Below are 10,554 nucleotides of genomic sequence, written 5' to 3'. Positions count from 1 at the left end.
GATAAAGCGTGGCGGCGCTACGAAGGAACATCTGGCATGTTTTGAGCGTCTGTAACTACAATCAGTTTGAATTAGATGAAGGGCAGGCGAGGCAGGCAGACACGGATAACTAATGTGGTTAAAAGACATGTGATTATGACTGCCACTGTGTGTTTGCTTTAGAACTCTTCAGCACAACTTTGTACTGGAGTTTACTTTATGCTGTATAGACTCTGCAGCCAAGTTTGGGGAAGTTGAGAGAACGACAGATGTCTGTTGTCTATGCACGCTGTACCCATTTTTCTTTTTTATCAGTGGTGTAAAGTACATTTACTCAAGTACTGCACTTAAGTACAATTTTGAGGTACTTTTACTTTACAGGAGTATACTTCCAATTTTCAGTACTTTTACTTCTACTCAACTACATCTCAGAGGCAAATATTGTACTTTTACTCCACTACAATTAATTGAAAACTTTAGTTACTAGTTACTTTGTAGATTTAGATTATTATTTCAAAACATAAATTACTCACTTCAGCCCTATATACATTTCGGCCATTTGAAAACAGCAGATCTACTTGTAGATCTGCTATTTTCAAAAGATTTGTATACATTTGAAAACTTGAAATGGGGCATTCTGCATAATCAGTACTTTTGATACTTTAAGCACATTTTGATGCCAATACTTTTGTACTTTCACTCAAGTACATTTTGAATTCCGGGCTTTTACTTTATAGTCCATGAGCCAGAGCCCCAAAATTGAGCAATGATTATCGAAAGAGTGGGCAAAACCAAACCTATATTAAATTGTTCATAGGGTCAATACGAGTAAATAAATATATGATAACCTTTCCACAGGAGTAGCTTTTTCATGGTTATCACACATTTTGTTATTTTCCCCATGCGTACATGACAGGTGAAAAAAATTTAAAAAGAGTTATCATAATGAAACTTCCTGAGCTGATTACTTACATGAAGACAATGATTTATCGTATTACAAGTTTTCTGAAATTGTATATTTAAATATGCAAATTAGGCATTGGGGAAATATGCCCACATTTGCATAACTTTCCAGAATCAACATTGGAACATTGGATAAAGCCAGAGTCGACATACTTATTTCATTTTGTTAAGATGTTGGAGTCAAAGGTTTTTAACGAGGGAATATTCAATATCTGGCTCAATTTTGGGGCTCTGGCTCATGGACTAAATGCCTAATTTGCATATTTGAATATACAATTTCAGGAAACTTGTAATACGATAAAACATTGTCTTCATGTAAGTAATCGACTCAGGAAGTTTCATTATGATAACTATTTTTTAAATTTTGTAATTTTTTCACCTGTCATGTACGTATGGGGAAAATAACAAAATATGTGATAACCATGAAAAAGCTACTCCTGTGGAAGGTTATCATATATTTATTTACTTATATTGACCCTATGAACAATTTAATATAGGTTTGGTTTTGCCCACTCTTTCGATAATGAAATCTTGTCTGGCTCATGGACTATTACTAACGGAGTATTTCTACATTGCATTATTGATACTTTTACTTATGTTTTTATTTACCTTATCTGTTCACTTCTCTAAATATATACAGCACACTTTTTCAATTTAACGAAAGCTATTTTTGATATAATCTTTCACCTTGTGCACAAGAATGCTACACACACCAAAGTGCTTACGGTGGTGCCGACCAACCGCAGAATAAACTAAATAGTGGTCTTCAAGAGACAAGAAGGTGGCCGCACACGCTGGTTTATCATAGGACGCAGAGTAAACAAACCAACGTTTCGGCAGGTTTCAACTGCCTTCTTCAGGGTATAATCTTTCACCTTTAAATGTTTCAGTAGAGTTGAGAGTGTCTCCCCCGACGCTCTAAATTGGCCACTCTACCACCTCACAATGCATCGTGAATTCTTGCAACATGTAACACCGTGTTGAGCTCGTTCATATTGGCTATTTTTTGCCATGAATACAGATGTGCAGACTTTACCTTGACCATCGGTGTGCCTCTGGCTCAAACATTTGGCAAGCCGACTGACACAGGCTATTATTTTCTTGACAGGCAAGTAAACAAAAACATGATAATATACAATACAGTAATGCCCCCATAAACAACCCATCAATGTATCTAGTTTGTATGTGAACGCTATGTGGGTGTGAATGCTATGAGTGCAATCAATTTGAGTGTGTGTGTGTGTGTGTGTGTGTGTGTGTGTGTGTGTGTGTGTGTGTGTGTGTGTGTGTGTGTGTGTGTGTGTGTGTGTGTGTGTGTGTGTGTGTGTGTGTGTGTGTGTGTGTGTGTGTGTGTGTGTGTGTGTGTGTGTGTGTGTGTGTGTGTGCGTGTGTGTCAGCGTGGCTCGGTGGAATCGACGTCACGTGACGTGTCACACGGCTGAGCGCTCACGGGACACACCTGTCACCCTTGACAACGGTCAGAGGACGGCAATTCCACCGTGTCATCTTTTCACCTGGCTGTCACCGTGCACGTGCACACGCATGCATGCACGCACGCATGCATGCACGCACGCACGCTTGCACGCAGTTGACACACAACACTAAGCACACACAGCGAGGAGAGACAGCTTACCCAGTAAATAAGCAGGGAGAGCAGCGTTGAAGTCACAAGAAACACACACGCGTGTGCGCACACACACACAAACTCACACACGTGTGCGCGCACACGCACCACTTCCTCCGTGTGTGAAGCATTGTAGCCTCACGCGTATAAATCACAGACACTCACTCGCTCACTCGGATGAGCGACAGTGTCGTCTGTGTGTGTGTGTGTGTGTGTGTGTGTGTGTGTGTGTGTGTGTGTGTGTGTGTGTGTGTGTGTGTGTGTGTGTGTGTGTGTGTGTGTGTGTGTGTGTGTGTGTGTGTTGGAGAAAGAGAGAGAGTGCAGACTGACAGATTTCCAGCTTATCATACACCGCTACGCTCATACTAATCTATCTTGTCAGACGACAAACCCTCTCCTCTCCTCTCCTTCCCTCTCCTCTCCTCTCCTCTCCTATCCTTCCCTCTCCTCTCCTCTCCTCTCCTATCCTTCCCTCTCCTCTCCTCTCCTCTCCTCTCCTCTCCTCTCCTCTCCTCTCCTCTCCTCTCCTCTCCTATCCTTCCCTCTCCTCTCCTCTCCTCTCCTATCCTATGCTTCCCTCTCCTCTCCTCTCCTCTCCTCTCCTCTCCTATCTTTCCCTCTTCCTCTTCTCTCCTCACTCTCTCTCCATCTCCCTCTCTCCACTCCTCTCTTCTCTCTCTCCTCTCTCCTCTCTCTCCTCTCTCTCTCTCTCTCCATCTCCCTCTCTCCACTCCTCTCTCCTCTCTCCTCTCTCTCCTCTCTCTCCTCTCTCTCTCTCTCTCCATCTCTCCATCTCTCCGTGAAGTAAATCCAATACAGTGTAACATTACCCGGGCCTGGCCTCAGTATTTGGATTCCCTCCCGGAGCAGAGAAGACACGCGGGGCCAAATTGATTTTCCTGTTGCGCTAGATTTGTGACAGTCGAGCAGAAATCACATCGCTCAAACCGCCAAACCCACCGCCTCCTCCTCCTCCTCTGCATCTTCATCCTGCTCCTCTTCCTCCCCTTCACACACACACACACACGCGCGCACATGAGTACACACGCACCCCGCCAATGTCTCTAAACCAGTTCATGGCATCTTCGCAATATCTTTCCCGCCGCATCTGCGAGACATCAGACACACACACACACACACACACACACACACACACACACACACACACACACACACACACACACACTCGCATGCAAGCAGACACACACGCACGCACGCACGTGCCCCCCCCATCTCAAAATATGTTGTTCCAGGGACCCCCCACAAGCAAAGATTTGAGTTACAAATGTTCGCTTTAAAAATATATATATATTCAAAGATTTGCACACATTTTCACGATTTTTTCAAAGATTGCAGATCTACAAGCTCATAGCGCGGCGCCGAGTGCCTGCTATTTTTGAACAACCAAAGAAATATAAAATGACAGAGACGCTTTCCCGGATTGAATGGGATCCCACAAGCTTGTGGATCTGCTACTTTTGATGCTTTTGTAGTAAGAACAAGTGGGGCGTTAATTTAATTTGAAATATGGAGATCAAAGCTTGAGAGCTTATTTCCATTTGTGGTCCTTTTTGAATGCCCTTCAACCGATGCAAAAGAAACCCTGCACCTTTCTCCATCTTGTTCTCTCTCTCTCTCTCATTCCTCCAAGGACCATGGAGGTCTGTTGAGCACCTTCTGCCCCCTACCCCCCCCCCCCCCCCATCTATTCTTTCTCTGCCCTCCGCCGCCCTGTGCGTTCTCCTCTTCAGACGGGACTAGATGGAGCTCACGGCAGCGAGGCGAGAGTTTAAGCGATTTATCTGCCGCTCCTCTTCTTCAAATGCTTCCAAACGCCCGCGAAGGACAGGGAGGTCAGCACCGAGAGAGAGAGAGAGAGAGAGAGAGAGAGAGAGAGAGAGAGAGAGAGAGAGAGAGAGAGAGAGCAGATGAACAGACGGGATGGATGGATGGATGTTTCCTCAAGGGTCCTCCTCAAACTCCTCCTAGCCCTGTGTGTTGTTTTTTTCTCCCCGTCTGTTTATCATAAAATATTCAACGATTAATTATGTTTATGCTAATGCGTTAGCTCACGGCTAAAAACACAGAGGTCCCGCACGTCTCTTCAACACGGGAGGTCAAAGGTCACAAACCCCGACGTGCCCTCGAGGAGGAAGCGCGGTATACGCGCCGAGGGGATTCGCCCGACCCCGAAGGCGGCTGGCCATTTTGGCTGAATAAAAAAAGGAAGAAAAGAAAACATTCGCCCGGGGCGGATGATGATTCGCCTCCATGACGAGACAGCCGGCAACGACTTTTTCAAGCAGCAGCGAGACTGTCCAGGAAGAAGCAGCAGCCAATGGGGATGGATGTCTGGGACCACCACAGGAAACACTGATCGTTGGAATGGAGAAATAGTCGTTATAAATATCCCTTCCCAAAAGGCAGTGCTGGAAGAAGCACTGTAATTCTTTAATTAACACGTTCAATCCAGGAACGCATCCGTGTCCTTTTAGATTTCTTTGGGCTATTCAAAAATAGCAGATATACAAGCTCATAGCACGGCACACTAGGGCATTCACAACTAAGGATTTTTACTAGTCGACTCATTTGACCAAGTAGTAGTCGACAAATTGACATTTACATTTTTTTTTAGGGGGGGTCATTGTTTTAATGCCATCCTACTACTATATTACTATTATTATTATCCTTCTGCCCTTATTTTTATGGCGTTTTAAGGGAAGCGCTTCTGGCACAGCAGCACAGCACCACAGCAGCGTCTCCAAGGATCCCCATTGCCCAATAATAGGCTTTTATTGGGCATACTTTTGACCCCCTTTTGATAAAAAATAAAGTCAGGAGGATAATAATAATAGTAAGATGGGCCATTACTATGGCATTAAAACAAATAAAAAAAAACTATTCGAAACTAAACTAAACTATTCGACTAGTACCAACAAAGTCGACTAGTGGTTATACTAGTCGTGGTTATACTAGTCGACTAGTCGACTAGTATAACCACTAGTACCAACAAAGTCGACTAGTGGTTATACTAGTCGACTAGTTGGTGAAAGCCCTACGGCACAGAGTGCCGCGCTATGAGCTTGTGATATGCTATTTTTGAAAAATCTTGAGAAGACAAGGGTGGGATTGGGGACTTGTTGGACTGCTACATACTACTCTGCTACATACACCCCCTAGCCTCATGTCCAGGGGGTGTACTTGTACTTCAAGCTGCCTCACGCTACAGAAACAGGAGATAGGCTCTTGCCCCTATGGGCCACATGGCTCGGCAAGGCTTACTTAGCCTATACTACTGGGACCGTTGGCGTCAGAAAGTGGGATATGTGGGGCGGGGTTGTTTGGGAGGAGACTGGGGTGAAACGGGGGGTGAGACAGTGAGCTTCCTGTAGAGTAGGGTGAGTTTCTAGTCACACCACTCCCTGAGAGACGACACGAGGGAACACCGCCTCTGGCTCCCTCTCTCTCTCTCGTTATTTTTATCATCCTCACGTTTCCTTGTTTCCTCTTGTGTTTCTCTCGTCCCCCCCCCCTCTCTCTCTCTCTCTCTCTCTCTCTCTCTCTCTCTCTCTCTCTCTCTCTCTCTCTCTCTCTCTGCTGTGCGGCCCACAGGAGGAACGCGGCTGAATTTTCCAACCATAAAATTCCGTCTGTCTCCTTTTCTTATTCCTCCCTCAGTCCTGCTTTTGCTTTATCTTTTTCCCCATGCACCCCCCCCCCCCCCCCCGCCCCCATTCCTCCTCTGTACCCCCCCCCCCCCCAACGCCTCTCCTCCTCCTCCCTCTCCTACTAATGGCTGTTCGTGTTCGAAAGTGAAACAGCAAACGTCCCTCCCGCAGGCGCTATCCACGGAGCGCTGCAACGTTAGCCAGGAGAGAGCGAGAGAGAGAGGGAGAGAAAGAGACAGACAGAAACATAGAGTGAGAGAGAGAGAGAGAGGCTTGGAGGCAGAGAGAGAGAGAGAGAGGCTGCTAGCTTGCTGCGTTAGCCGTTTAGAGAAATCCCATTCTAACTGCGAACGAGTACAAAACCCCAACCTGAGCACCTCGTCGCGCAATTACTTTCTCTCTCTCTCTCCACGGCTTCCCCCTCGTGTCTCTCTCTCTATCTCTCCACCCCCCACCCCCCTCTATCTCTCCATCCACCCCCCACCCCCCCCTCCCTCCTAAACCCCATCCTCCTTCCCTTCGGTTCTCCAGTTTTTTCAGCTTAAGCTAGCACTTTTCCGTTACTTACAGTTGGTGCTCGGCGTCGGAGGTAATGAGGACCTTGGGAGTGGTGGTGGTGCGCTTGTTTTTTTGCGAGCGGGCCCGGCAGCGCAGCGCAGCGCGGGGGCCTTGCAGTGTTTGTGTCCCCTACAGGGACAGTTAACTGGCATTAGCCCCCGGCTCTGAGAGCCATCCACTTCACCACCACACGCCCGTCCAACATCTAAAGAGAACCAGCCATTATTGGAGCCCTGCTGTTTATCTGCCTTCTTTTACCCCCTGAAGACACAAACGAGTGGGGGCATATCACCTGTGTGTGTGTGTGTGTGTGTGTGTGTGTGTGTGTGTGTGTGTGTGTGTGTGTGTGTGTGTGTGTGTGTGTGTGTGTGTGTGTGTGTGTGTGTGTGTGTGTGTGTGTGTGTGTGTGTGTGTGTGTGTGTGTGTTTACAGCCTAAGGGGTGTATTAGGAGATGCTGCTGAAACAGCCCTTTTCTTCACATTCGGTATCAGTCTATTAACACGCTTACCTCAGTCCAGCCCTCACAGAGGCCAACAGATGGCGTGTGCGTTTGTGTGTGTGTGTGTGTGTGTGTGTGTGTGTGTGTGTGCGCGCGTGCATGTAAACACTATAATGACCAAAAGTAACCGGACACCCTTTCAAATTAGTGTTTCGAATTAATGACCTTTTGTTCCAGTGAATGGAAATGTTAACTATAAGACTATAATGACTTTCTACACAATATGTTGTCTGCTTCCAATTTAGTTTCTGTGGAAAGCAACAGTATCCTGTTGCAGAATGACAACCAACCCTCCCAAAGACACACACACACACACACACACACACACACACACACACCCCCACACACACACACACACACACACACACACACACACACACACGCGCACACACACACTCCCTCAAACATATCTGTTTTGTTGCTGAGATGAGTGAGGAATAACTTGACTGTCCTGCACACAAAGCCCTGACACTTCACAGTGCTCCTGTGAGGCGGGTGAAACCCGCAGCAATCAAAGACACTCACCGCTATAGGCAAGGGCGGATTAACCCTTCGTGGTGCCCGGTGCTTCGACCCGTACTCGGTGGCCCCCGCTACCGTTTTGTCAGCGTGCGTGGGGGGGGGGGGGTGCAGCACGGAAAATGTTGCCGCTCTTGGGGCGATAGTTCAGTCTTCTTTCACTATCTCCGCATCGTTTGTTGCCCCCCCCAAAAACCCTTCCATTAAGCCGGCACTGCCACTAGGGCTGTGAGCTTTAGATTGGCTATTTTTGGCACAGAGATTTGGTGCAGTCCAAGTACAGAGCCAAAACTGAGGTCCGGTTTACTAGGTCTAGAGAGTTTTAAGTGTGTGTATTTGTGTGGTAAAAGTCCCTGCCCACCACCACGGAGGTTGTGGGTTTGAATCTTGAATCCACCGTGGTGCATCCGGCTTTGTCGGGCGTCTATGAAAACACAATTGACTCTGTATTCCGTGGCCTCGTGCCGCACTGAGAGCTTGTACATATGCTATTTTTGCACTTTTTTCTTTTTAAATCTTAGAACTACTGATTCATAAGGCAATCGTAGAATCAGCCTCCAGTCTTAAAGGAGTAGTTCACTCAAAAAAAATATTTTATTATTTTAATATTTTTATTTTCTATCAATTACACACCCCATGAAGCCTTGAATTCATGGAGATGTCTTTGTTTTTGTCGCATTCCTATAGGCCAATAACTTTATGATATAGGAGACTCTTTGAAACTCTTCATCATCAAATTTTTGTCTGTCCATGAATTTAAGGCTTCATGGGGTGTGTGTGTAATTGATAGAAAATAAGTAATTTTTTGGGGGGTGAACTACTCCTTTAAGTTTAACTTCCATTGAGCCAGTAAGAACATTAGTGAGGTCACACACACTTCATTCATGCTGGCTGATTAAACACTGGCTCCCACACTGGCCGCTCACATTCATTCCAAAGGTGTTAACATTCAGCTGGAACAAAGGACACTAATTAGAAACCCTAATTAGAAAAGGGTGTCTGTCTGCTGACTTTTTTTGCTCGTATTATAGTGTATGGAGCTATATCTGCTCACGCACGCACACACGCACGCACGCACGCACGCACACCCCTTCCTTTCATAACCAATTAATAAAGTGACATTGTATTGGTCCTCTCAATGGCTGACTTCAACATTTGCATTGGCACACACGCACACACGCACACATGCGTTGGTATTACTGTGAGTGGTATTTGTATTTACTTGAGTATTTCCAATTTCCAATACTTTTACTTCTACTCCACTACATCATACAGCAAATATTGTACTTTTTACTCCACTACAATTGTTTGAAAACTTTATGTATGAGTTACTTTGTTGATTCTGATTATTATTACGAAACATAAATTAGCCACTTCAGCCCTATATACTGTACAGTACATTTCGGCTATTTTCAAAATATTTGAAAACTTGAAATGGGACATTCTGCATAATGATTACTTTTACATTTGGTACTTTAAGTACATTTTGATGCCAATACTTTTTATACTTTTACTCAAGTACATTTTTAATTCCGGACGTTAACTTCTAACAGAGTATTTCTATATCGCAGTATTGATACTTTTACTTAACACATTGATTGCCAAGATCGCATCGATGCGTTCTTTCAAATCCATCGCTTGAGTGCCAGGATTCAAAAGAACGCATTGATGCGTTCTTTTGAATTTTCATTGTTTAATCTGTGATCGCACGGTCCTGTTTATTTCTCATCAACACTTTCGTTTTCCACTTACGTCACACTCACCCGGAGCCGGATGTAAAAAAAAAAAATCATTTCCGGGTCACATTGTTTTTCTCCTGTGATTTTCGGCCAGAATAAGGAAAAACACTGTTTTTCACACGGTATAAAAAACGAACGGACAGCTCAACTTTTCTTTGGTCCGGGTCTTTTCTTTGGTCCTTTGGGTCTTTTCTTTGGTTTCTTTGGTCTTTTCTTTAGTCCGGGATGACTAACAGTCATCGTCGTAGTGTATCACATCGTTTTCAGGCCGATCAGCGGATCAGGGACTGTCGAAAACATAACATCCTGTGAATGACCGGATATGACGTGGGCCTGTTTGGGAGGGGGCGAGCGAGGTGATCAATGTGTGGATTTGTTGCTCTCTACTGGTGGAACTGTCGTATGTGCTTAACACCATAATCAGAGAATTTATTTGAATGAAAAATTACAAAATTAAAAAAAAAAAAAAAAAACGCAAATTGCTGGCACAGGGGTGAGTACATTATGAATAAACTCTGGCAGTCAATGTGTTAAGCAAAAAAAAGAGTACTTTTTCCACCGCTGATTACTGGACATCAACATTTCAGGACGGCAGTTTTATCAATGCCATTGTACCGTGTTTTTGTCTAGTTTTTTTTTTTTCTTCCTAAAGCCTTATTATAATTATTTGTACGCTGGTGTAGATAATAGCCGATTCCACAACGCGTCGCGCAAAGCAACTACTACAGTAAGTCTAAATCAGGCAGGACTCTAACCCTATAATGACTAAACCTAACCTCTAAATGCCTAAGTCTAACCACAACCTGAATCTTGTAAGCCTAACAAAAAAACAACATAAATGCAACCATTTCTCTTGTGACGACCAGGAAAAGTGTCCATGTCTATTTTTCAAATTGTATTATACTTGTGTGGGTCATTTGGCCCTCACCAGTGCAGAATTACAGTACAAGCGGGCACACACACAATTTGCAAACACACACACACACACACACACACACACACAC

General features: G+C 44.8%; 1 protein-coding gene across 1 annotated transcript in view; it reads left to right on the top strand.

The window, feature by feature from the left end:
* The window catches only part of LOC308074654 (AT-rich interactive domain-containing protein 1B-like), a gene marked incomplete at its 3' end in the record, with an annotated part of 84,427 nt that overhangs the window by 330 nt on the left and 73,543 nt on the right, over window positions 1-10,554 (top strand). The window lies entirely within an intron of this gene.

Source organism: Gymnoscopelus braueri, assembly GCF_963280865.1.
Source record: "Gymnoscopelus braueri genome assembly, chromosome: 19".
In the NCBI taxonomy this organism is placed as follows: domain Eukaryota; kingdom Metazoa; phylum Chordata; class Actinopteri; order Myctophiformes; family Myctophidae; genus Gymnoscopelus; species Gymnoscopelus braueri.
Note: the sequence above shows the minus strand (reverse complement) of the source record. Positions and strands in the feature narration are given on the sequence as shown.